Here is a 26749-nt window from a genome sequence, read left to right as displayed (position 1 = left end):
GGTTTAGTGTGGGTGATCAGAAGAACAGTTTTCCATTAAGTCCTTGACTTCAGGGGAGTAAATTTACGTGCGTCCTTAACAGGTTAACAGTAGTGACAATAGTGACCCCGTAATTCCTACAAAATAGATCAGTCCTTTCCTTCTGTTTTTCACCCCCTTTATATACTGTTAGGATTCGGCTAGCTGGATGTGGATCCTCTGTGTCAGTGAGGGATTGGCGTGGACCGTGTCGGTGGACCGGTTCTAGGGTTGCTACTGGTTTTCACCAGAGCCCGCCGCAAAGCGGGATGGTCTTGCTGCGGCGGTAGCAACCAGGTCGTATCCACCGGCAACGGCTCAACCTCGCTGACTGCTGAGAAGGCGTGGGACAGAAGGACTAGGCAGAGGCAAGGTCAGACGTAGCAGAAGGTCGGGGCAGGCGGCAAGGTTCGTAGTCAATGAGGATAGCAGGAGATCAGGAACACAGGCCATGGACAACACTAAACGCTTTCTCTGGCACAAGGCAACAAGATCCGGCAAGGAAGTGCAGGGGAACTGAGGTAATATGGAGCAGGTGGAAGCTAATTAGGCTGATTGGGCCAGGCACCAATCATTGGTGCACTGGCCCTTTAAATCTTAGAGAGCTGGCGCGCGCGCGCCCTAAGGAGCGGAGCCGCGAGCGCCAGGACATGATAGCCGGGGGCCGGGACAGGTGAGTGACTTGGGATGCGATTCGCGAGCGGGCGCGTCCCGCTATGCGAATCGCATCCCCGCCAGCAGTGTCAGTGCAGCGCTCCCAGTCAGCGGGTCTGACCAGGACGCTGCAGAGAGAGGAACGCCGCGAGCGCTCCGGGAAGGAGCAGGGACCCGGAGCGCTCGGCGTAACAGTACCCCCCCCCCCTTAGGTCTCCCCCTTTTTTTTCCGGTAATTGCTTCACGTGGGACGAGGACACTGGGAGCGATTGTAGGGTTTCCTAATCAAAGGCAGGCAGTTCAGAAGGAGTGGGAATGGGGAGGGAGGGCAGAGGGTGAAGCTTGGCATGGGGCAGAGTGTTACCAGGACGGGGGCTATGAGGAGGCAAAGCATAGTCCTGATAGGCCTTGGGGAGACCAGGTGTAGGAGGAGGCACTGAGGCTTGCCTGACGGGACTGGGAGCAGATGTGATGCATTTCTTGTGGCAAGCAGAACTCCAATTCATGATCTCCCCGGTGGTCCAGTCAAGGGTGGGAGAATGATGCTGGAGCCATGGCAGACCGAGGAGGACTTCAGAGGTGCAGTTGGGAAGGATGAAAAATTCAATCTTTTCGTGATGGGGTCCAATGCACATTAAGAGGGGTTCTGTGCGGTAACGCACAGTACAATCCAACTTCACTCCGTTGACCGAAGAAATGTAGAGCGGCTTGAGGAGACGGGTCACCGGGATGCAGAACTTATTCACCAAAGAGTCCAGAATAAAATTTCCAGAAGCACCAGAGTCCAAGCAGGCCACGGCTGAGAAGGAGGAGTTGGCAGAAGGAGAAATCCGCACGGGCACAGTGAGACTTGGAGAAGCAGACTTTGTACCAAGAGACGCCACACCCACGTGAGCTGGGTGCGTGCGTGCGTTTCCCAGACGTGGAGGGCGAATAGGGCAATCCACCAAGAAGTGTTCGGTACTAGCGCAGTACAGACATAAATTTTTATCCCTACGGCGAGTCCTCTCTTCATGGGTCAGGCGAGACCGATCCACTTGCATAGCCTCCTCGGTGGGAGGCACAATGGATGGCCAAATGGATAAGTTCTTGCAGGTTGGCAGGAATCTCTCGTGCGGCCAGCACATCCTTGATGTTACTGGATAGGCCTTTTTTAAAGGTCGCGCAGAGAGCCTCGTTATTCCAAGATAATTCGGAGGCGAGAGTACGAAATTGGATGGCGTACTCGCCTACTGAAGAATTACCCTGGACCAGGTTCAGCAGGGCAGTCTCGGCAGAAGAAGCTCGGGCTGGTTCCTCAAAGACACTACGGACTTCAGCGAAGAAGGACTGGACTGTGGCTGTGGCAGGATCATTGCGGTCCCAGAGCGGTGTGGCCCAAGACAAGGCCTTTCCAGACAGAAGACTCACTACGAACGCCACCTTAGACCGTTCTGTGGGAAATTGGTCCGACAACATCTCCATATGTAGGGAACATTGAGACAAGAAGCCACGGCAGAGTATAGAGTCCCCATCAAATTTGTCCGGCAGGGACAAGCGGAGGCTAGGAGCGGCCACTCGCTGCGGAGGAGGTGCAGGAGCTGGTGGAGGAGATGGTTGCTGCTGTAGCAGTGGCAGAAGTTGCTGTAACGTGGCGATCAACTGCGACAGCTGCTGTCCTTGTTGGGCAATTTGCTGCGATTGCTGGGCGACCACCGTGGTGAGGTCAGCGAGACTCGGCAGCGGCACCTCAGCGGGATCCATGGCCGGATCTACTGTTAGGATTCGGCTAGCTGGATGTGGATCCTCTGTGTCAGCGAGGAATTGGCGTGGACCGTGTCGGTGGACCGGATCTAGGGTTGCTACTGGTTTTCACCAGAGCCCGCCGCAAAGCGGGGTGGACTTGCTGCGGCGGTAGCAACCAGGTCGTATCCACCGGCAACGGCTCAACCTCGCTGACTGCTGAGAAGGCGTGGGACAGAAGGACTAGGCAGAGGCAAGGTCAGACGTAGCAGAAGTCCGGGGCAGGCGGCAAGGTTCGTAGTCAATGAGGATAGCAGGAGATCAGGAACACAGGCTTTGGACAACACTAAACGCTTTCTCTGGCACAAGGCAACAAGATCCGGCAAGGAAGTGCAGGGGAAGTGAGGTAATATAGCCAGGGAGCAGGTGGAAGCTAATTAGGCTGATTGGGCCAGGCACCAATCATTGGTGCACTGGCCCTTTAAATTTTAGAGAGCTGGCGCGCGCGTGGGCCCTAAGGAGCGGAGCCGCGCGCGCCAGGACATGACAGCCGGGGGCCGGGACAGGTGAGTGACTTGGGATGCGATTCGCGAGCGGGCGCGTCCCGCTATGCGAATCGCATCCCCACCGGCAGTGTCAGTGCAGCGCTCCCGGTCAGCGGGTCTGACCGGGACGCTGCAGAGAGAGGAACGCAGCGAGCGTTCCGGGGAGGAGCAGGGACCTGGAGCACTCGGCGTAACATATACATTACTTACATTAACCCTTTCCCAATAGAAACTCATTTTCCTAGATTTTAGAGCAAGAGAGCATTTACGGTGGCTATAAAGAGAGTAAACCTGGCTGTCCTGACTGTACTCCTGCTGGGGTGCACTTCAGATTAGCTCCAAATCTGCTGTTCCCAGGGACTGTATTGCTGTATGCACACAGGTAGGTAGGGGTTAACAGTTCTATGATTTTTTAAACTTTAGTGTACACATCAGTGACAGCACTTACTATCACTCTGCTCCTGGTCTCATGGCTGAGGCTGATAACAGGGCCGGAGAGGTGGGGGAGCGTCTCAGCTTCAGTCTTCCTCTGCACAGTGCACTTGCCATATTGTAGAGCCAGTGATCTGCTGTGAGAGCCTGCGCAGGGAGAGTCCCAGGAGGCAGAGGAGACGTCCTGCAGACCAGCCTGACACCAGCCATGTGGTGGGCAGCATCAGGTGGGCGGCCCTTAAAAGTTTGAACATGTAATTTGACAGGGGCTGCAGTGCCCCCCGATGCCTGGCTCCGCTGACTTCACCTCCCACCTGTAAGTGCAGCATCTGACACCCGCAGTCCCAACTAAGCCTGCAGGCCTACTTATTAAGTTGGGACTGCAGGAAAAATTGGGGGAAGGGGATTCGGTCATTATCAGTCCCACAACATGATTTCCTGGGTGACTGATAATGTTCCTACGCCCATGCATAGTTTATATTAGGGGAAAGGTTTCTGAAGTTATATCAGGAAGTATTACTTTACTGAGAGAGTAGTAGATGCGTGGAATAGCCTTCCTGCAGAAGTGGTCGCTGCAAATACAGTGAAGAAGTTTAAGCATGCATGGGATACATATAAGACTATCCTTCATATAAGATAGGGATAGGCATAAGGCTATCCTTCATATAAGATAGGGATAGGTATAAGACTGTCCTTCATATAAGATAGGGATAGGCATAAGACTATCCTTCATATAAGGTAGGGATATGCATAAGGCTATCCTTCATATAAGATAGGGATAGGTATAAGACTGTCCTTCATATAAGATAGGGATAGGCATAAGGCTGTCCTTCATATAAGATAGGGATAGGCATAAGGCTATCCTTCATATAAGATACGGATAGGTATAAGGCTATCCTTCATATAAGATAGGGATAGGCATAAGACTATCCTTCATATAAGGTAGGGATAGGCATAAGGCTATACTTTATATAAGATAGGGATAGGCATAAGGGTATTCTTCATATAAGATATGAATAGACATAAGGCTATCCTTTATATGAGATATAAATAGGCAAAAGGCTATCCTTCATATAAGATAGGGATAGACATAAGGTTATCCTTCATATAAGATAGGGATAGGCATAAGGCTATCCTTCATATAAGGTAGGGGATAGGCATAAGGCTATCCTTCAGATAAGATAGGGATAGGCATAAGGCTATCCTTTATATGAGATATAAATAGGTATAAGGCTATCCTTCATATAAGATAGATACAGACATAAGGCTATCCTTCATATAAGATAGGGATAGGCATAAGGCTAAGATAGTGCCAGGGACTATTCATAGTATTTGGAATATTGGGCAGACTAGCTGGGCCAAATAGTTCTTATCTGAAACACATTTTATGTTTCTGTATTAGTAAAGGGGTATTCCAGGATTTTTCTTTTATTTGACTATGCTACAGGGGTTGTGAAGTTATTGTAGTTTATAATATAGTGTCTGTACCTGTGTTTTATGGCGGCCTCGCAATTCTTCTGTGATTTTTGCCCCAATGTTTATTTTTAACAACATACAAAATTAGTGTTGTCACAGGTTTTACCAGGCTGCAGTGCGGCACAACATTACATCACTACTCAGTGTTACGCCGGGCGCTCCGGGTCCCTGCTCCTCCCCGGAGCGCTCGCGGCGTTCACCTTCTTGCAGCGCCCCGGTCAGACCCGCTGACCGGGAGCGCTGCAATAATGTTACCGTCGGGGATGCGACCCGCGTAGCGGGAGGCGCCCGCTCGCGGCTCGCATCCCGGTCACCTCACCCGTCCTGTTCCCCGACAGCTCAGTCCCGGCGCGCGAGGCCCCGCTCCCTAGGGCGCGCGCGCCGGCTCTCTGCGGTTTAAAGGGCCAGTGCGCCACTGATTGACGCCTGGCTCAATCAGTGCTCACACCTGTGCCCTCTCTATAAAACCTCACTTCCCCTTCCCAGCATTGCCGGATCTTGTTGCCTCAGTGCCAGTGAAAGCGTTCCTGTGTATGTCCCAAGCCAGTGTTCCAGACCCTCTGCCGTTGCCCCTGACTACGATCCTTGCTGCCTGCCCTGACCTTCTGCTACATCCTACCTTGCTCTTGTCTAATCCCTTGTACCGCGCCTGTCTCAGCCGTCAGTTGGGGTTGAGTCGATATCGGGTGGAACGACTTGGGGGTTACCTGCCGCTGCAAGTCCATCCCGCTTTGCGGCGGGCTCTGGTGAAAACTAGTAACCCCTTAGACTCCGTTCCCCTAGTAAGGCCCACGTCATCACCCCACTGACACAGAGGATCCACCACCAGTATCCTCACAGTATACCCATCCGGATCCTGACAGTAGATCTGGCCATGGATCCCGCTGAGGTCCCGCTGCCAGTTGTTGCTGACCTTACCACGGTGGTCGCCCAGCAATCTCAACAGATAGCGCAACAAGGACAACAGCTGACCCAACTGACTGTCATGCTGCAACAACTCCTGCCATAGCTTCAGCAACCATCTCCTCCGCCAGCTCCTGCACCTCCTCCGCAGCGAGTGGCCGCTCCCAGCCTCCGCCTGTCCCTGCCGGACAAATTTGATGGGGACTCTAAACGATGCAGTGGTTTCCTGTTTCAATGTTCCCTACACTTGGAGATGATGTCGGACCAATTTCCCACAGAACGGTCTAAGGTGGCTTTCGTGGTTAGTCTCCTGTCTGGAAAGGCCTTGTCATGGGCCACACCGCTTTGGGACCGCAATGATCCTGTCACTGCCACTGTCCAGTCCTTCTTCGCTGAGGTTCGTAGTGTCTTCCAGGAACCAGCCCGTCCTCTTCTGCCGAGACTGCTTTGCTGAACCTAGTCCAAAGAAGTTCTGTGGGCGAATACGCCATCCAATTTCGTACTCTCGCCTCTGAATTATCCTGGAACAATGAGGCCCTCTGCGCGACCTTCAAGAAAGGCATATCCAGCAACATCAAGGATGTACTGGCCGCACGAGAAATTCCTGCTAACCTGTCTGAACTTATCCATTTGGCCACCCGCATTGACATGCGTTTTTCTGAAAGACGCCAGGAGCTCCGACAGAGAAGGACTTTGTTCGCACCAGGCGATTTCTCTCCCCGGCTCCTCTCTTCTCAAGTCCACTGCAATCTGTTCCTGTGCCTTCTGCCGAGGAGGCTATGCAAGTGGACCGGTCCCGCCTGACCCTACAAGAGAGGACTCGCCGCCGTAACGAGAATCTATGCCTGTACTGTGCTAGTACCAAACACTTCCTCAAAGACTGTCCTATCCGCCCTCCACGTCAGGAAAAATTCACTCCTATTCCTCACAAAGGTGAGACAGCTCTAGGTGTGAATTCTGCTTCTCCACGTCTTACCGTGCCTGTGCGGATTTCTCCTTCTGCAAACTCCTCCTTCTCAGCTGTGGCCCTCTTGGACTCCGGTTCTGCAGGAAATTTTATTTTGGCCTCTTTCGTTAATAGGTTCAATATCCCAGTGACCAGTCTCGTCAGACCACTCTACATCTCTTCAGTCAATGGAGAAAAATTGGACTGCACTGTGCGTTACCGCACAGAACCCCTGCTAATGTGCATTGGACTGCATCACGAAAAAAATGAATTTCTTGTCCTACCCAACTGCACCTCTGAAATTCTCCTCGGCTTGCCATGGCTCCAACATCATTCTCCTACCCTTGACTGGACCACCGGGGAGATCAAGAGCTGGGGTCCTTCTTGTCTCAAACAATGCCTCACGTCTGCTCCCGTTAGTCAAACCCCTGTGGCTCCACCTATACCAGGTCTTCCCAAGGCCTTCCAGGACTTTGCCGATGTTTTCTGTAAAAAACAAGCAGAGACTTTGCCACCTCATAGGCCTTATGACTGCCCTATTGACCTCCTTCCTGGTACTACTCCACCCCGGGGCAGGATCTACCCTCTGTCCGCCCCTGAGACTCAAGCCATGTCTGACTAAATTCAGGAAAATTTAAAGAGGGGATTCATTCGCAAGTCCTCATCCCCTGCCGGTGCGGGGTTCTTCTTTGTTTCGAAAAAAGACGTTACCCTACGGCCATGTATTAAATATAATCACCATCAAAAACCACTACCCCCTGCCTCTAATGTCGGAACTCTTTGACCGCCTTTGTGGCGCCAACATCTTCACTAAATTGGACTTAAGGGGCGCATATAATCTCATTCGCATCAGGAAAGGGGATGAGTGGAAAACAGCATTCAATACCAGAGACGGACATTTCGAATATCTTGTTATGCCCTTTGGGCTCTGCAACGCCCCGGCAGTCTTCCAGGACTTCGTTATTGAAATATTTCGGGACTTGTTATATACCTGTGTTGTGGTTTACCTGGATGACATCTTGATTTTCTCCTCTAGTCTAGAGGAACACCATCGTCATGTCCGCCTAGTGCTCCAGAGACTCCGCGAAAATCAACTGTATGCCAAAATGTCTCTTTGAATGCCAATCTCTTCCCTTCCTAGGTTACCTAGTCTCTGGCCAGGGACTTCAAATGGACCCAGACAAACTGTCAGCGGTTTTAGATTGGCCACGCCCTTCTGGACTCCGTGCTATCCAACGCTTTCTGGGATTTGCCAATTACTACCGACAGTTTATTCCCCATTTCTCCACCATTGTGGCCCCTATTGTGGCCCTAACCAGGAAGAATGCCAACCCTAAATCCTGGCCTCCTCAAGCGGACGAGGCCTTCAATCCCCTAAAAACTGCCTTTGCTTCTGCTCCAGTGCTGTCCAGACCTAATCCATCAAAACCCTTCTCGCTGGAAGTGGATGCCTCCTCAGTCGGAGCCGGTGCCGTACTCCTCAAAAAAAAACTATATAGGACATGATATTACTTGTGGTTTCTTTTCTAAAACCTTCTCTCCGGCGGAAAAAAATTACTCCATTGGTGATCGTGAACTTCTGGTCATCAAGTTAGCTCTCGAAGAATGGAGGCATCTACTGGAAGGTTCCAAACACCCCATTGTCATCTACACAGACCACAAGAATCTCTCGTATCTCCAGTCTGCCCAACATCTGAATCCTCGCCAGGCTAGGTGGTCGTTGTTTTTTGCCCGCTTTAACTTCAAGATTCACTTTCGTCCTGCTGACAAAAACGTCAGGGCTGACGCCCTTTCACGTTCCTCTAATGCTACCGAATCTGAAGTCCCTCTACAACACATAGTACCTCCTGAGTGCCTGGTCTCCTCTGCTCCAGCTTCTATTAGACAAATCCCTCCTGAAAGACCTTTGTCCCTCCACGCCAGCGCCTCAAGATCCTCAAGTGGGGACATTCCTCTCACCTCGCTGGCCACGCTGGCGTCAAGAAGTCCATCCAACTTATTTCTCGTTTATATTGGTGGCCTACGCTGGAGGGTGATGTCGCTGATTTCATTCGGGCCTGTACAGTTTGTGCCCAGGACAAGACCCCTCGCCAGAAGCCTGTTGGACTCCTCCATCCTTTACCTGTTCCTGAGCAGCCATGGTCTCAAATTGCCATGGATTTTATTACGGATCTTCCTGTATCCCATGGCAACTCCGTCATTTGGGTGGTCGTTGATCTTTTCTCCAAAATGGCACATTTCATTCCGCTTCCAGGTCTTCCTTCTGCGCCACAGTTGGCGAAGCAATTTTTTATGCATATTTTTTGCCTTCACGGGCTACCCGCGCATATCGCCTCGGATAGAGGTGTCCAATTTGTATCGAAATTTTGGAGAGCTCTCTGTAATCAATTAAAAATCAAATTAAATTTCTCGTCCTCCTATCATGCCCAATCCAATGGGCAAGTAGAGAGAGTTAACCAGATCCTTGGTGACTATTTGCAACATTTTGTTTCCTCCCGCCAAGACGATTGGGTCGACCTTCTACCCTGGGCTGAATTCTCGTACAATTTCAAAAACTCTGAATTCTCCGCCACATCCCCGTTCTTTGTGGTGTACGGCCGTCACCCTCTGCCCCCCCCCTCCCCATTCCCACTTCTTCTGGATTGCCTGCCATTGATGAAGTCACCCGGGACTTCTATGTCATCTGGAAGGAAACTCAAAAGTCACTCCTACTGGCCTCGTCTCATATGAAGAGACATACCGATAAGAAGAGAAGAACTCCTCCTGTCTTCGCTCCTGGGGACAAAGTGTGGCTCTCTGCCAAGTATATCCGCTTCCGTGTTCCCACCTTCTTGCAGCGCCCCGGTCAGACCCGCTGACCGGGTGCGCTGCATTAATGATACCGGCGGGGATGCGACCCACGTAGCGGGACGCGCCCGCTCGCGGCTCGCATCCCGGTCACCTCACCCATCCTGTTCCCCGACGGCTCAGTCCCGGCACGCGCGCCGGCTCTCTGCGATTTAAAGGGCCAGTGCGCCACTGAATGGCGCCTGGCTCAATCAGTGTCACACCTGTGCCCTCTCTATAAAACCTCACTTCCCCTTCCAGCATTGCCGGATCTTGTTGCCTCAGTGCCAGTGAAAGCGTTTCCCAAGCCAGTGTTCCAAACCCTCTGCTGTTGCCCCTGACTACGATCCTTGCTGCCTGCCCTGACCTTCTGCTACGTCCGACCTTGCTCTTGTCTAATCCCTTGTACCGCGCCTGTCTCAGCCTTCAGTTGGGGTTGAGTCGCTATCGGGTGGAACGACCTGGGGGTTACCTGCCACTGCAAGTCCATCCCGCTTTGCGGCGGGCTCTGGTGAAAACCAGTATCCCTTAGACTCCGTTCCCCTGGTACGGCCCACGTCATCACCCCACTGACACAGAGGATCCACCACCAATATCCTCACAGTATACCCATCCGGATCCTGACACTCAGGTGTTTAGAGGCAGCCTGTCTGCTTCAATGGGTGGAGTGACTGCTGGGTGGAAGAGAGATCGCTCTGCAGGGAATTGAAGTTTTGCAACAGCTGGAGGCACCCTGGTTAGAAAAAAAACTGGTGTATTTATAGCACATCATGGTAGGGAGCTCAGATGTGCTTCAATGATTAGGATGGCTGATGCGTGGTAGGGAGAAAAGTGACCTCACACTTACAAACAAGGCATCCTCACAACACAGCCATTTAGCTCCAAAAAAAGCACGGATCCTTCCTAAGCCTATCCATTAATGTCTAGCAGGTAAGTACTCACCTTATAGTGGATAACCCCTTTAAGTTTGGACAGTAGGAAAGTGAATGTGGTCTCCATGTAAGTTTTGCTATGAAGTCTCATGCAGTCCAGCAGTGTACGATATCTCTGAATTATTACTGCAATGTGACATCATTATACGTTTTTATTTAGGCTGTGAGGTCACAATGTTCATGACCTTTGTTATGGATGTTATTACTGTGATGTAATAGTGTGTATTATGCCTGTGCTGTGATGTCATAGTGTACATTATGCCTGTGCTGTGATGTCATAGTGTGTATTATGCCTGTGCTGTGATGCCATAGTGAGTATTATGCCTGTGCTGTGATGTCATAGAGCATATTATGCCTGTGCTGTGATGTAATAGTGTGTATTATGCCTGTGCTGTGATTTCATAGTGTGTATTATGCCTGTGCTGTGATGTCATAGCGTGTATTATGCCTGTGCTGTGATGTCATAGAGTATTTTATGCCTGTGCTGTGATGTCATAGTGTGTATTATGTCTGTGCTGTGATGTCATAGTGTGTATTATGTCTGTGCTGTGATGTCATAGAGTATATTATGCCTGTGCTGTGATGTCATAGTGTGTATTATGTCTGTGCTGTGATGTCATAGTGTGTATTATGTCTGTTCTGTGATGTTGTAGTGTGTATTATGTCTGTGCTGTGATGTCATAGTGTGTATTATGTTTGTGCTGTGATCTCGTAGTGTGTATTATGCCTGTGCTCTGATGTCGTAGTGTATATTATGCCTGTGCTGTGATGTCCTAGTGTATATTATGCCTGTGCTGTGATGTCATAGTGTATATTATGCCTGTGCTGTGATGTCATAGTGTATATTATGCCTGTGCTGTGATGTCATAGTGTATATTATGCCTGTGCTGTGATGTCATAGAGTATATTATGCCTGTACTGTGATGTCATAGTGTATATTATGCCTGTACTGTGATGTCATAGTGTATATTATGCCTGTGCTGTGATGTCATAGAGCATATTATGCCTGTGCTGTGATGTCATAGTGTATATTATGCCTGTGCTGTGATGTCATAGTGTATATTATGCCTGTGCTGTGATGTCATAGAGTATATTATGCCTGTACTGTGATGTCATAGTGTATATTATGCCTGTGCTGTGATGCCATAGTGTGTATTATGCCTGTGCTGTGATGTATTAGTGTGTTTTATGCCTGTGCTGTGATGTCATAGAGTACATTATGCCTGTGCTGTGATGTCATAGTGTGTATTATGCCTGTGCTGTGATGCCATAGTGAGTATTATGCCTGTGCTGTGATGTCATAGAGCATATTATGCCTGTGCTGTGATGTCATAGTGTATATTATGCCTGTGCTGTGATGTCATAGTGTGTATTATGCCTGTGCTGTGATGTCATAGTGTGTATTATGCCTGTGCTGTGATGTCATAGTGTATATTATGCCTGTGCTGTGATGTCATAGTGTGTATTATGCCTGTGCTGTGATGTCATAGTGTGTATTATGCCTGTCATGTGATGTCATAGTGTATATTATGCCTGTGCTGTGATGTCATAGTGTAGATTATGCCTGTGCTGTGATGTCATAGTGTATATAATGCCTGTGCTTTCATGTCATGTGTTCATTATTCCTATACTGTGACATCATTGGGGACCTTTAAAAAGACGACTGTAATTTCTGTTACAGCAATAGGAGAATGGGATATAAGGAAGAGGAAGGTGAAGAGAATGCCAAAGCAAAGAGGGCAAAACAATACACCAACTTCTCTTATACCCTCTGAAGTTAGCCATACATACAGTGTTTCCCAACCAGGGTGCCTCCAGCTGTTGCAAAACCACAACTCCCAACATGCCCGGAGTAGTTTTGCAACAGCTGGAGGCATCCTAATTGGGCAAAAAGGCTTTACGCAGCAATGTTTGCCAAAAGCCAAATATTTAAAAAAAATAAGATAAATAAAAGACTCACTAATAAAACCAAAAATACTTCATTCAAGTGTTTTCCCTTTTGAAGTTCTGACACAATATTTAATTTAAGGTAATTGAAATCTCAACAAGCTCCTTCTCTGTATAATTATACAACTTTCCGCCCTGACATATTTTAATCACAGACAGCTGGGTTTTAGTTTTGTGGTTTTTATTATAATGAATCCACAAGAGAAAGAAATAAGAAACGGGATTATTAAAGGGATATGGAAAGGTCACAGAGGATTATGAGGTATAGGCCATGTCGCACTAACTCCGGCTTAAAGCCCACAAAGTGTTAAGTGTTTGCAGAAGAGTACTTGCTCAGCTATTTCTTCATCTGGGTAGACGATTCTCCCAACAGGATACTTGAAACAAATTGCCTAAATGGTGAAAACACAGGCTTGGGGTAAATCCTAAACACCACACATCGCTGTGAACACAGTGACTGACCCAGAGCTGACTTTAGCAGGGCAGAGTCTAGTTGGATGTGCACACTTCTCTGTCTATGGCCACTAACTGGTTCCAGCCCTCTGGGAAGAGAGAGTTGGATTTCTAGCAGTTTCTATATGGAAACCAATCTGGGGGAGTCATGTGACCAATGTTCCATGTATCCGTACAGACACAATCCACCAGTGGTGGCAGCGAAGAACGAAAGGTTAAAGGAGTACTCTGGTGGAAAATAATTCAACTGATGCCAGAAAGTTAAACAGTTCTGTTAATTACTTCTATTTAAAATTCTTAATCCTTCCAGTACTTATCAGCTGCTGTATACTACAGAGGAAGTTCTTTTCTTTTTACATTTCTTTTCTGTCTGACCACAGTGCTCTCTGCTGACACCTCTGTCTGTCTGATTCTGTGGGCCCACCTATATGGAAAGGAGAATAGCCAATCTGCAGAATCGGGGAGAAACAGTATGCTTATTGGGCTCTATCCTACTTTTAGACAAAGAACAACTCCCAAAATCTCCTGAAAGGTAGCCTGTACTGGAAGTTGTAGCTTCCAAAAAGATGAGAGGACAACCCCTAGGGGCATGTGGCCTGTAGATAACACGTTTTTAGGAAAAGTAAAACTACAAGTATGCCCTGAAAGCCTGACAGTAGGCCCTTTTCAAGTGGGTTGTCTATTTATTTGTGGAAAACTACAATTCCCAGCATATTCAGTAGTTGTAGTCTTCAAAATTACACCCACAGCTTTCACTGAAAGGGTGAACGTATCAGAACATCCTGGAAGTTGTAGTTTTCCAACATATGGAGAATCATGAGGTTTTCAATGGTGTTAACTATTAATTTGCTAGTAAAGTTCAGCTCCCTGTGCCCTTGCTAAAAAAGAGGTAAAGTTCAGCTTCAGTACAGCCTCTCTACAGAGAGGAAGCCAAGGCAGTGAAGTTGAGTTCAGGCAACTGTGCAGAGCAGTTGTTATTTTGCATTCAGGTACTGAAGGAGAAAGAGTATTTTCCTGTGTGGAGAAATTTACACATGGGCCCCACAGTGGGTTATTACCAGGCACATTGCATTGAGGCTAGTAAGGCGCTGATTTTACAAACATGCACCCTGTAGTTGGGAATTGCATTACCAAATAGATTACAAAAGAGACAAGCAGATAAAGCTCCTGCTCCTGAGTTACCCTAACTAGAAAAGAAAAAGCTTGTGTTCCAGAGAGATACAGCTTCAGAAAGCTACAGTGAGAATATATATTAGGAAACCCTGCTCCAGCCTAAACCAGTGCTTAAGATTTGTGCCTCAATCTTGGAAGTGTTACCTTTTTCTTCAATTACAGAGAACTGTGATTTACCATTCTACAAGTTACCCTTTGTCTTTGGCTCCCATTGTGCATTACCATGAAGGACACCTAAACTACCATCAACCAGGAAGCATACACACCTAGAAAGTATCCGGGAGGACTACTACAAACATTACTTTAAGTGCAACCAGTTCTCTTGTACTGTGACATCACTGTGTGTATTATCCCTGTACTGTGACATCACTGTGTATTATCCCTGTACTGTGACATCACTGTGTATATTATCCCTGTACTGTGACATCACTGTGTGTATTATCTCTGTACTGTGACATCACTGTGTGTATTATCCCTGTACTGTGACATCACTGTGTGTATTATCCCTGTACTGTGACATCACTGTGTATATTATCTCTGTACTGTGACATCACTGTGTATTATCCCTGTACTGTGACATCACTGTGTATATTATCCCTGCCCTGTGACTTCACTGTGTATTATCCCTGTACTGTGACATCAATGGGTATATTATCCCTGTACTGTGACATCACTGGGTATATTATCCCTGTACATACCGTGATATCACTGTATGTATTATCCCTGTACTGTGACATCACTGTGTGTATTATCCCTGTCCTGTGACATCACTGTGTGTATTATCCCCGTACTGTGACATCCCTGTGTGTATTATACCTGTACTGTGACATCACTGTGTGTATTATCTCTGTACTGTGACATCACTGTGTTTATCTTATCCCTGTACTGTGACATCACTGTTTGTATTATCCCTGTACTGTGACATCACTGTTTGTATTATCCCTGTACTGTGACATCACTGTGTATTATTCCTGTACTGTGACATCACTGTGTGTATTATCCCTGTACTGTGACATCACTGTGTATATTATCCCTGTACTGTGACATCACTGTGTGTATTATTCCTGTACTGTGACATCACTGTGTATTATCTCTGTACTGTGACATCACTGTGTATTATCTCTGTACTGACATCATTGTGTGTATTATCTCTGTACTGTAACATCACTGTGTTTATCTTATCCCTGTACTGTGACATCACTGTTTGTATTATCCCTGTACTGTGACATCACTGTTTGTATTATCCCTGTACTGTGACATCACTGTGTATTATCCCTGTACTGTGACATCACTGTGTGTATTATCCCTGTACTGTGACATCACTGTGTATTATTCCTGTACTGTGACATCACTGTGTATTATTCCTGTACTGTGACATCACTGCATATTATCTCTGTACTGTGACATCACTGTGTGTATTATCCCTGTACTGTGACATCACTGTGTATTATTCCTGTACTGTGACATCACTGTGTGTATTATCCCTGTACTGTGACATCACTGTGTGTATTATCTCTGTACTGTGATATCACTGTGTGCATTATCCCTGTACTGTGACATCACTGTGTGCATTATCTCTGTACTGTGACATCACTGTGTTTATTATCCCTGTACTGTGACATCACTGTGTATTATTCCTGTACTGGGACATAACTGTGTATTATCCATGTACTATGACATCACTGTGTATTATCCCTGTACTGTGACATCACTGTGTGTATTATCCCTGTACAGTGACATCACTGTGTATATTATCCCTGTACTGTGACATCACTGTGTGTATTATCTCTGTACTGTGACATCACTGTGTGTATTATCCCTGTACTGTGACATCACTGTGTTTATTATCCCTGTACTGTGACATCACTGTGTATTATTCCTGTACTGGGACATCACTGTGTATATTACCCCTGTACTGGGACATCACTGTGTGTATTATCCCTGTACTATGACATCACTGTGTATTATCCCTGTACTGTGACATCACTGTGTGTATTATCCCTGTACTGTGACATCACTGTGTATATTATCCCTGTACTGTGACATCACTGTGTATTATCCCTGTACTGTGACATCACTGTGTATTATCTCTGTACTGTGACATCACTGTGTGTATTATTACTGTAATGTGTCCAGCCTCTATAATCTAGTACAGTGGTCTTCAACCTGCGGACCTCCAGATGTTTCAAAACTACAACTCCAAGCATGCCCGGACAGCTGATGACTGTCTGGGCATGCTGGGAGTTGTAGTTTTGCAACATCTGGAGGTCTGCAGGTTGAAGACCACTAATCTAGTAACTTTTAGCGCTACAATGACAAGTATACTTAGCTTATAAACCCAAAATTCTGTTATCTAGGAATTTATTTAGGTAATAAATGGTGGTAATATTTGTGCACTATATGGTGTTATATTTTAGGTATAATACATTGCTGTTATTTGTGTATTGAGGTTATATTACTTTACACACTTTATGGTAGTTTTTGAAACAATATTGGTGTAATTGTTATCCAGCTTGTTACACTGTGATATATTTTATTGTAGTTGTATCATTTTCATCTTATATATCTTGCCAATTTTATTCTCGGCTACTATCGCTTTCCAAAAAAGCCCTACAGATTGTTACTATTATATATGGAGCATAAAGCAACATTTTCATTTCTGCTAAACTCATATAAAAAGATCCATTGTGGCCCATTGTTATCCTATTTATGGGTTGAATTGTACATCGCGCTGAACTATTTATCTGATGGATTTCCTCCACTTATAACTTTTTGCTTATTACGAATATAACAATTGAACAATTCACCCAGGGCAGAGGGAGATACAGTCATTGTAATGGACACATAAAGAACATAAGAAATAAAGGTAATAGAGACCGAAGAGACAAAACACCATTGATAAGACATAATAAAATTTTGTTATAATGTTAGGCAGGGTAATTGAAGGCTGCATAGGTATTTAACCACTTGTTGGCCACCTGTAGACTTTAAAAAGAATTTGTTCTATTATTCCAGCTGTATGTTCGGTTTGTGTTTCCCAACTAGGGTTCTGTAAGACAACGAGGTTCCTTGAAATTCCCTGGAAGACAGTAACAATTGCTGTCACTTTAAATGAGGAGTGTCAGAATCAAACAATTTTTATATGTTGTACGTTTTGGAAAAACATTAACATTTCTAATATACTTAGTGAAAGGAGCAATAGACTGGCACTACTATCGGTAAGTAGGGAAGGGTGGGAGAGGCGGGGGGTCAGTCGTGGGACAGCACAGTTTCGTGCCGTAAAGGCACTTCTTCGAGCCAGTCAGACTGGCTTGAAGAAGTGCCTTTACGGTACGAAACCGTGCTGTCCCACAACTGACCCCCCCACCTCTCCCACCCTTCCCTACTTGTTGTCCGATGATAAGCAGTGACTTTGTGCAATAAAGTCTTCAAGTAAGTAGTGGTGAGTCGCCAAGTTTCTTTTCTTCTTTCACACACCCAACATTTCTTATATACTTCATAAAAAATGTATCTGTCATGAAGCGGCAGGGAGTAAGTGTGGCCTTAAACTCACCCGCAACCTTGCCGCTTCCTATTGCATATCCTCCCTGACTGATGGATCTACAACCACGAAGACGGTCACTAAACTGCACTAATGTGCTGGGACATCAAAGACAAAAATAATACACAAACTTTCAATGTTCACAAGGTACACGTCAAGAACACAATCATGCACAAATAGGAATATGGAGGCAAGATATAACATACTGACAGTCAGTTCAGGAACCAAAGACAAGACCAAAGACAAGATTAATGGCAGATATGATAATATGAACAAGACTGAATAGCAGGAAAAATATAACAGGACCAGGATATGCAGGTGATGAAAGGGTTAACTGATGTCAGATACTATACAGGTCCGTATTACTAGAACTTAATTCACACTAGACAGATACAAGAAAATCTTCAAAAGCCAAACTCCAAAATATGATCCTAAACAGGAATACTAAATACTGAACACAGGACTTAGAACAAGTACTATGCTGGACAGATAACAAAATATAATCTGAAAACGGGTCTAAACAAAGTACACTAAATATATACAAGGCATAACACTAAAACCACAAGGAAAGTAAAAACATAACAAAGCTAAAGTCTAGATATAGGATAAAAAGCCATGGCTGAACTCAGGATACATGTGAACAGGTAAAGGCTAAGGTGCTATGTGAAAACATTGTGCAATTAGCAGCCAGGAATTCCAGCAGAGCTGGGGTCCTAATAACCCCACCCAGGAGCCTATTGGCTTGAAACATTAACACAATCCTGACCAAAGCACACAACATGCAAAAACCAGTAAGGCATGAAAAGCAGGTATAAATACACACCAACACAGAAAAACACATAAAACAGATATTACAGTATCACATTTTAAATAAATAACAGCTTATAAAAGAAAGGCCACTGAGGGTCCACATACCATCCAGAACATAATCCTGTCCAGCTGTACAGTACAGTCTGGGACAAGGTCCAGGAAGTGAGGGAGGGACTAGCACTTCTCTGTTCTCACCCCTGTCCTGTCTATCAGACCTTAGCATAAGAACAAGGGGGGGGGGGGGGGGAGGGCGGTTACAGAGCATCCTACAGTGATTGTATGAAGAGATCCAGCACAGCAGACTCTGGGAGGAAGCGAATGCATGAGGGAGTGAAGGTGAGTGAAGGGGGCTCAGTGCTTGCATCAGACACGCCCCTTCCTGAGCAGTGGATGTCAGGATGAGTAAGCAGCAGAACAGAGGGATTTGTGAACCAAATACAGAAGCTAGATACAAAAAAAAGATTAAATTATCTACATGACCTAGTGAGTAACATATAGAAGAATTATTTTTTTGGGTGATATTACTAGTACTTTTAAACAGTAGGCATGGTGTAATTGTAGGGTTCTTCTGAAAGGCAACATTTTCTCAGGTGTCCCCCTATGGTAAAAGGATGGAATTGACTGTACTGGAGAGTTGTAATGCTTCTAGCCCTAGAGGACGCTTGTGGTAAATGCACCATGTTGTTTCTAGAGGAGGATCTCCATAGAAGAAGCTGAGCTTTCTCCATCATAGTCTGCCGAGTACTGTATATGTCACAAGCTGTGGCTTCATCCATGGAACACAGCCAAGAAAGTGTATTACAATAGTTACCACATATTCAGCTTCCTAATATTTTCTACCAGCTCCTATATGTCTGTATTATGACACCATGTTAGACTATATGTACAATAAAGAGTGAATGTACAGATTGGAGCTCAGGATCAATACAACATAAGCAGGGGTGCCGAGAGAGTTCAGCTCTGAAGCTTGCAGAATTGTGAACATAGCATCAGTAAAAGATAATGGTCAGGTATTTGCCAAGGAACTTGCTTCTTTTCTTTTTTCTTAACTTTTTCTATTGATGACTTATCTTTAAAATGGAACATCAGTATTTGATAGGGTCCAACTCTAAACAACCCACCATAATCAACTGAATAAAAGCACCATGTGGTCCCCTCATTGTTGACACAGTGCCACACATACAGTTGTGGTTACGTCTGGTAATGCAATTCTGTTCCATCCAAGGCTCCTTTGTTCAGCCAATTGGCCGGGATGCCAGGAGATGGAATAAATATTACTGGTCTTTCCTAGCATAGTGACATAGTTTGTAAGGCTGAAATAAGACATACACTATTTAGTTCACCTATTATCATATCCTTATATCGCTACGAAAAAAAAGTTAGAAAAATGAGGAGCGGACACACCTATTCAAAAGATCGCTATTCAGACTTAGAATATTCAATACTTCTGTGCACTTACTTCCCCGAGGGGAGCCAATTTTCGTCCTGCACCCCTCGTGCCGGTAAGCCTGTATCTCCTATTAGCGTTCCTCCGGTAACTTTGCAGATCTCAACCTCTCAAGTTGTGGATCCTCCTGGAGGTTCTGTTCCTTTTTTTACATGGATCACAAATGACTCAGTATTCAACAGGTGAGTATATTTATTTGAACATATAAAAATACATCTGACGCGTTGCGGAGTTGCCTCCTTCCTCAGGGACTAATACATCACATCACTAATGCATCCCCTAGAAATAGGTGGATAGTGTGTGATGTATTAGTCCCTGAGGAAGGAGGCAACTCCGCAACGCGTCAGATGTATTTTTATATGTTCAAATAAATATACTCACCTGTTGAATACTGAGCCATTTCTGATCCATGTAAAAAAGGAACAGAGCCTCCAGGAGGATCCACAACTTGAGAGGTTGAGATCTGCAAAGTTACCAGAGGAACGCTATCTTTTGAATAGGTGTGTCCGCTCCTCGTTTTTTCAACTTTTTTTCCTAGCGTTATCTAAATCGGGAGGATAGAGGTCTCTCCACCAGAAGAGAGTGCAGCGGCAACTTGTGAAATTAATACATGTGAAAACGCCTATTGAATTTGGGAGTGGTCTGTCTTGGCCACTCACAAAGTGTAAGTGAATAACTGTTTTTCCTTTTGCTTATTTAATATCAGTTTGAAAAGTGAACCAGCAGCCGCTCCCAATTTTTTTCTTTTTTTCATATGTCTTTTCATATCCTTATATCGGGATATGAGGATATCAGTGCAGAATATAAATTCGGCATATGAGGACATGAGGTTAGAATATGAGGACGGAATATGAGGACAGGATATGAGGATGGGATATGAGGACACGATATGAGGAGGGGATAGGAGGTGTGAATATGAGGATGGGATATGGGGATGGGCTATGAGGTCAGGATATGAGGTTGGGATATGAGGTCAGGATAAGAGGTCAGGATATGAGGTCAGGATATGAGGTCGGGATATGAGGTTGGGATATGGGGACGGGATATGAGGTCAGGATATGAGGTCGGATATGAGGACAGGATATGAGGTCAAGATATGAGGTCGAGATATGAGGACGGGATATGAAGTCAGGATATGAGGTTAGGATATGAGGACGGGATATGGGGTCAGGATATGAGGTTGGGATATGAGGTAAGCATATGAGGTCGGGATATGAGGACTGGATATGAGGAAAGGATATAAATTTGGGATATGAGGTCAAGATATGAAGACAGGATATGATATTAGGATATGAAAACAAGATATGAGGATGGGATATGAGGTTAGGATATGAGGTTGGGATATGGGGACAGGATCTAAATTTGGGATATGAGGTCAAGATATGAAGACAGGATATGATATGAGTGTGGCGTGTGGGGGTGCAATGTAGGGCAGATGCTGTAACCCTGGGGGCCGATGTTATTAACCCATTCTTGTCGTGATGCCAGGGTGTGGTTTAGCCTTAACCACTGGGCTAGGCACTGGGGCAATGAAGACACCAATGCCAAGTTACAGACAATGGTAGCTTTACTGAGGGTAGACAGGTGATATAGTGTATGCAGTACAGCCAATATCCCAAGGAGGTGACCAGTGACACAGGGGGACCTCACAAGCTTGCTGGAACTTGCAGTATGTAGAGACACTTTAGTGCAGGCCATGGTGACTATATAGAAAACTTGACTTGACTGACTTCACAATTGACATGAAGATGACTTTGAGCTTACTTGAGCTGACTTGTGGCTGCAGACTTTAGGCTTGAGTCCTCCAATGTTCTGGACACATACACTGAGACGACTGCACTGGACCTCAGCAGGAATAGCAATGAGCTAAGAGAGAGATTGCAGCCCCTCCCCTGGTTATATAGGGGGGCTGTGCAAGGAGCTCACAGGTCACTTGGGGGGTCACCTGGTCGCCAGTGCCTCCTGGGTAACAATCACATGGTAACAGCTATTAAAGAAACAGTATATTTTATTATACAACTTATGTACCTAGGGGATAACACATAAAGGGGGCCCTGGGGACATGGAGAGACTCTGCCTGACAGGGCAGGAGAAGTACGGGGACACACCATCCCGTACTGGGCTGCCACATTAGGATACCAGGACAAGATGGGATATGGGGATGCTATATGAGGACAAAATATGAGGATAGGATAATAGGTTGAGAAGAGATGTCACGTACCGGCAGGACTGGTAGTGGATCCTCTTGACCAGAGAGGCGATGGCTCGGGTTGTACCAGAGGACCAGTTCTAAGTGGTTACTGGTTTTCACCAGAGCCCGCCACAAGGGGGGATGGACTTGCTGCGGCGGTAACCACCAGGTTGCATCCTCCAGTAGCAACTCGACCTCTCTGGCAGCTGATATGGCGTGGTACACAGGGAGCAGGCAAGAGCGTAGTCGGACGTAGCAGAGGTCAGGGCAGGCGGCAAGGGTTCAGAGGCGAGTAGGCGGTAGCAACGGGTTCGGCAACAGGCAAGGTAATACACACAATATGGAACGCTTTCTCAGAGGCACTAGGGCACAAAGATCCGGCAAGGGCAGGAAGGAGCAGGTAACTTTTATGGGGAAAGAGCAGGGAACAATTAGCCAGCGCATCAATCAATGGTGCGCTGGCCCTTTAAATTTACTGAAGGCGGCGCGCGCACGCCAGAGCGAGTCGGCGTATGGAGTGAGGTGCTAGGTAAGTTAGACAGAGACGCGGCGCATGAGCGGGGACCAGCCGCCACGGCAGCCGCGTCCCCGACACAAAGAATCCTGTGCTTCCGATCGGTATGTCTGAGCCGGAGACGCCGGGATCCCGGGAGAAGAGGCGGGGACCGGAGCGCTCGCTGTGACAAGAGATATAAAAATAAAAGGGATATGAGGCCGGATGTGAGGTCAAGAGCGCCATTTTGCTTTTCCTTTCCCTCAAGGTTTAGGTGGAAATTCTGTGCAAAATCTGTATCTCTGCTAGTGTCAACTAAAATTCCGAAGTCCTTGTCCATGTCAGTTTTACCCAATGTTTTCCCATAAGTAGTCCTGGCATGGACTTTCCCTTCCCACATGCTCACAGGTGGACATATGTATGAAGGTGCACTATCTGTAATCTATCTGCACCATTGTGAAGTGAAGTTGAGGTCAGAGCATTGCAGCATTGATAAGCAATAATCCCGGATCTATTAGCATTGGCCACCTGCTCGGCGCTTCTTTCTTTATTGCACAGAGTTAGTAGTGATCTTTGTAAGAGCCATGAACATCTCACATACACTTCTATCCTCCGGCATCTCCAAGTAGCTTTCACAATCCAGGATATTGATCAATGTTATTTTAGTTGAGTGTGTAGCCTAAGAAAATATTAACTAGATTACGCTTTGTCAACCTCAAGTAGTCAAGTATTGAACAGCGCCACGGAAAGAAGTGATCCTGAAGAGGGACAGGTGAGAAAAAAATCTTTCTTTATTCTATGCGACATACACAGCAGATACAATATGGAGAACAAATCGGTAGGTCTACACTGAGGATGGACAACACTGACCATAGGACACTAAAATTCTGATATTCTGTACTACAGCTATCCAACGGGCTGGGTCCGTCAAGTAGTGATGATGATAATGAAATGTCTATATTTGCTTTAGTGCACAAAAGGGTTCACATACTTTAGTCTTACCAATAGGGGTGTATAAATGAGGTTTACTGGCAGATAGTAAAATTCCAAAATCAAGACACATGCGATTATAAAACTTTGATGGCACGACGAGGCATCATACAACCAGAGATGCATAGAATAAGATACAGTGAAACCGTTTTTAGATGACCACCCAAAATTGCGCAAAACAATTGTTCTTCTGGGGGGAACTGATCTTCTTAAAGAAGGCACAATAAAAGGGGAAATTGAAAATCTAGGCACGGAGATGTTTCACTGTAGATCTAGAAATCCATAGATATACAGGGAATATATCGGAGAACATATCCTATCTATAGAGTGTCATACAGTCTGTATAATGAAATACATGCCATTAAAAATAAATTGTTTATTTCATAAATTAAAGGAATTGCTTGTTTTAGAGAAGCAATTTCCAAATATCCTATTAGTGAATTCTAAGTTTATACTTAGCAAATCCATCACCCAGAGTAGAGAATAACTGGTTCTACCCATAAATACACAGACAGTCCAATGATTTAGACAAACACTGTGTAATGCTTTAAATCACCTGTAGGGGCGCTGCAGAGGAATAGACCACTTGTTGCTGGATTTCTCTACAGATTTCAGCTGATTGCTAGGGGTCTCAGAAACTACATACTTTGGAATTAGGTTATTGCTGGTAAACCTTCTAACTTAAAGTCATTGGGGGAGAGTTATCAAAACTTGTGTGGAGGAAGAGTTGATTTGTTAATTTTTTTATAGGTTTTTGAAAATGAAAGAAGTGATCTGATTAGTTGCCATGGGCAACTGCACCACTCTTCCTCTGCACAGGTTTAGATAAATCTCCCCCATTATCCTTAGTAGGGCCGGTGCAAAGATTTTTGGCTTCACAGACGAATGTACATTTTTTTGCCTCCAATCCTGCTCCCCTGCTCCCACCCCACCACAATCACCTGCCTCTCCCTCGCACCCACCCCCAACCTACCAAGCTCTTTGCCCATCTACCCATATCCCTTGTCCCCATATCTTCTGCTCTGACTGTCTCATGTCCTTTCTCTGTCTTCATCTCACTGTGTCCGCTGGACCTCTAAGCCCATGACACTGGCAGGGGACCTTTGGCCAGTGACACCAAGAGGTGGGATTACAACATCCCTAGTTTGGATTCTGATGTTTTAACCCCCCCCCCCCCCTCCCCCTGCTCCTTTCATCACTGGCAAAGGATGCTCCTCCCTCAATAGGCGGGGCACAAAGTAAATTTGGAGCCTTCAGCTTGTTTTTTGTATTTTAATCTGAATCCCATTGGGATTAGGACCATCCCCACACACACCCTGGTGCCATAAGGCAGCTGCCTATGTGGTCTTATGTTAGTACCCACCCTGGTCCAAAGTGAACTTTACTTTTAAGAGGCCCTTTACATATCATTTGGAGAACTGTTTTCTATGTCTGTTATTGAAATTAGTAACATTTATTTGTTGAATTATATATAAATAAATTATATGCGGTGACCCAGTACGGGAGGTGTTACCCCGTACCCTTTCTGCCCTGTCAGGCAGCCTCCTGCAGTGTCCCTTGGGCCCCATACATCTGTCCCCCCATGTAAACATATTTATTATGTATTATGCTGCATAATGTAGGAAGAAAGCGTTGTCACTTTAAGTGTGTTTAACATGCTATTTGTCATCTGATTGTTACCCAGGAGGTATCATTGACCAGGTAACCTAGGGATGACCTATGGGACCCCCCAGAGCCTCCCCTATAAAAGCCCTGGGTGGAGCCTCTGCTCTCTCTTCCTTCCTTCTGAGGTCCAGTCAAGTCGAGCCTAAGTGTGTGTCCAGAGTCACAGGAGGCCTCAAGTCCAGTCTGCAGCCACAAGCTACCAACCTGCCAGTAACCATAGTCACAGTCTTGTCAGTCACAAGTCAGTTAAGTCAAAGTCATCTGTCTAGTCAACGTGGCCTGCACTCAATTGTCCACACCTACTACAAGTCTCAGCAAGCCCTTAAGGTCTCTGAAGTCACTGGTCACCTCCTTGGGCCCTGGCTGAACTGTATAGACTTTTCCTCCTGTCTAACCTAAGTAAAGCTACCGTTGTCCGTAACTTGGCGTCAGCGTCATTATTGCCCCGGTGTCTAGCCCAGGATCCAGCAGTATACCTTTAGGTGGTATTGAGGATAAACCACGCCCTGGCTTCACGAATACAAGGGGTTAATGCCATCTTCCCCTAGGGTAATTTCATCTGCCCTTTGCATCACATCCTCTACCACATATATCGTTATTGATAAGGGCAAAAATCTAAGGTTAGTGTTTATGTCCTTGGAGTGCCAATAATTTGATATAGTTTCTCCATAATCTGAGGATAGTTTGGGGAGAAAGATCAAAAGCAATGTCAGAAAATATTATTTACAGAAAGAGTAGTAGAGGCTTGTAACAAACTCACCAGATGTGGTTGGTAAATCCACAATAAGTAAATGTAATCCTGTCTGGAATAAACATGTATCTATTTTAAGATAAAGATAAAAAGAAAATAATATAAGGGCAGACTAGATATAGCGGTGGTCTTGCTGATGTACAGTTGCGCTGAGTGATACCTATACATATAACATAATGTTAATCTACTGTGTTGTCCCGGTACCGTATTTCCTACGTTACCTTGTGGTGAGGTCCCCAAAGACAGAGTCCCTAGGAACAGTGGGGGTCCTCTACCTTAGCTAGCCCCTCGTCACCCCTTAGTTATTTAATATTTATGTAAATAAATATGTCTATTAAAGATTCTTACCTTGTTTGCGTCGCAGGACCTGCGGTCATGTGACCGGGTTGCAGAACTCTATGGTTTGCTGAAGGACCTTTGGTGGTTCTCATGACATGTGATCACCCACAATGCAATGTAACGGTGAGTGACAGCTGATTGGACCAATCCAGGCCGGCCAGCCCCTGCCCATATAAGGGAGCTGCGCCATCTTGATCGCTCTCTTCTCTTCTCTCTTCGCTCTTGGGTTGCTGACTCTGGATGAGGTAGGACCTCCGCAGCTTACAAGACAAATTACTAGGCCTAAGCCTTGCGGCCTAAGCCTGCGCTAGAGACGGATAGTTCATACAATTCCCTGTTACCTCAGCAAGATTTGCGGACCTAATCAAACCCCTAAATCCGGCGGATCTATGCAAATACAATCCTCTAAAGCTAAAGCGAACTTTCCGGTCCTAAGCATCTGTCTATCACTTCTTTGCTGTTTCAATAGACTCTGTCATCTGGACTGTTACAGTT

General features: G+C 46.0%; 1 protein-coding gene across 3 annotated transcripts in view; it reads left to right on the top strand.

Moving 5' to 3' along the window:
- The first annotated feature begins 3521 nt into the window (after positions 1-3521).
- Positions 3522-26749, top strand: part of LOC130360860 (transmembrane protein 229b-like) — a 30528-nt gene continuing 7300 nt past the window's right edge. Inside the window, exon 1 of one of the 3 annotated variants that reach the window (XM_056563412.1) lies at positions 3522-3598. The gene's annotated coding sequence lies outside the window, so the exon portion shown is untranslated. Of the gene's footprint in view, positions 3688-23226; positions 23282-26749 lie in introns of those variants that run through there. The other 2 variants (XM_056563411.1, XM_056563410.1) reach the window with 2 other exon arrangements.

Source organism: Hyla sarda, chromosome 3 (genome assembly GCF_029499605.1).
Source record: "Hyla sarda isolate aHylSar1 chromosome 3, aHylSar1.hap1, whole genome shotgun sequence".
In the NCBI taxonomy this organism is placed as follows: Eukaryota; Metazoa; Chordata; class Amphibia; order Anura; family Hylidae; genus Hyla; species Hyla sarda.
This window is presented reverse-complemented; position numbering and strand designations above follow the sequence as displayed.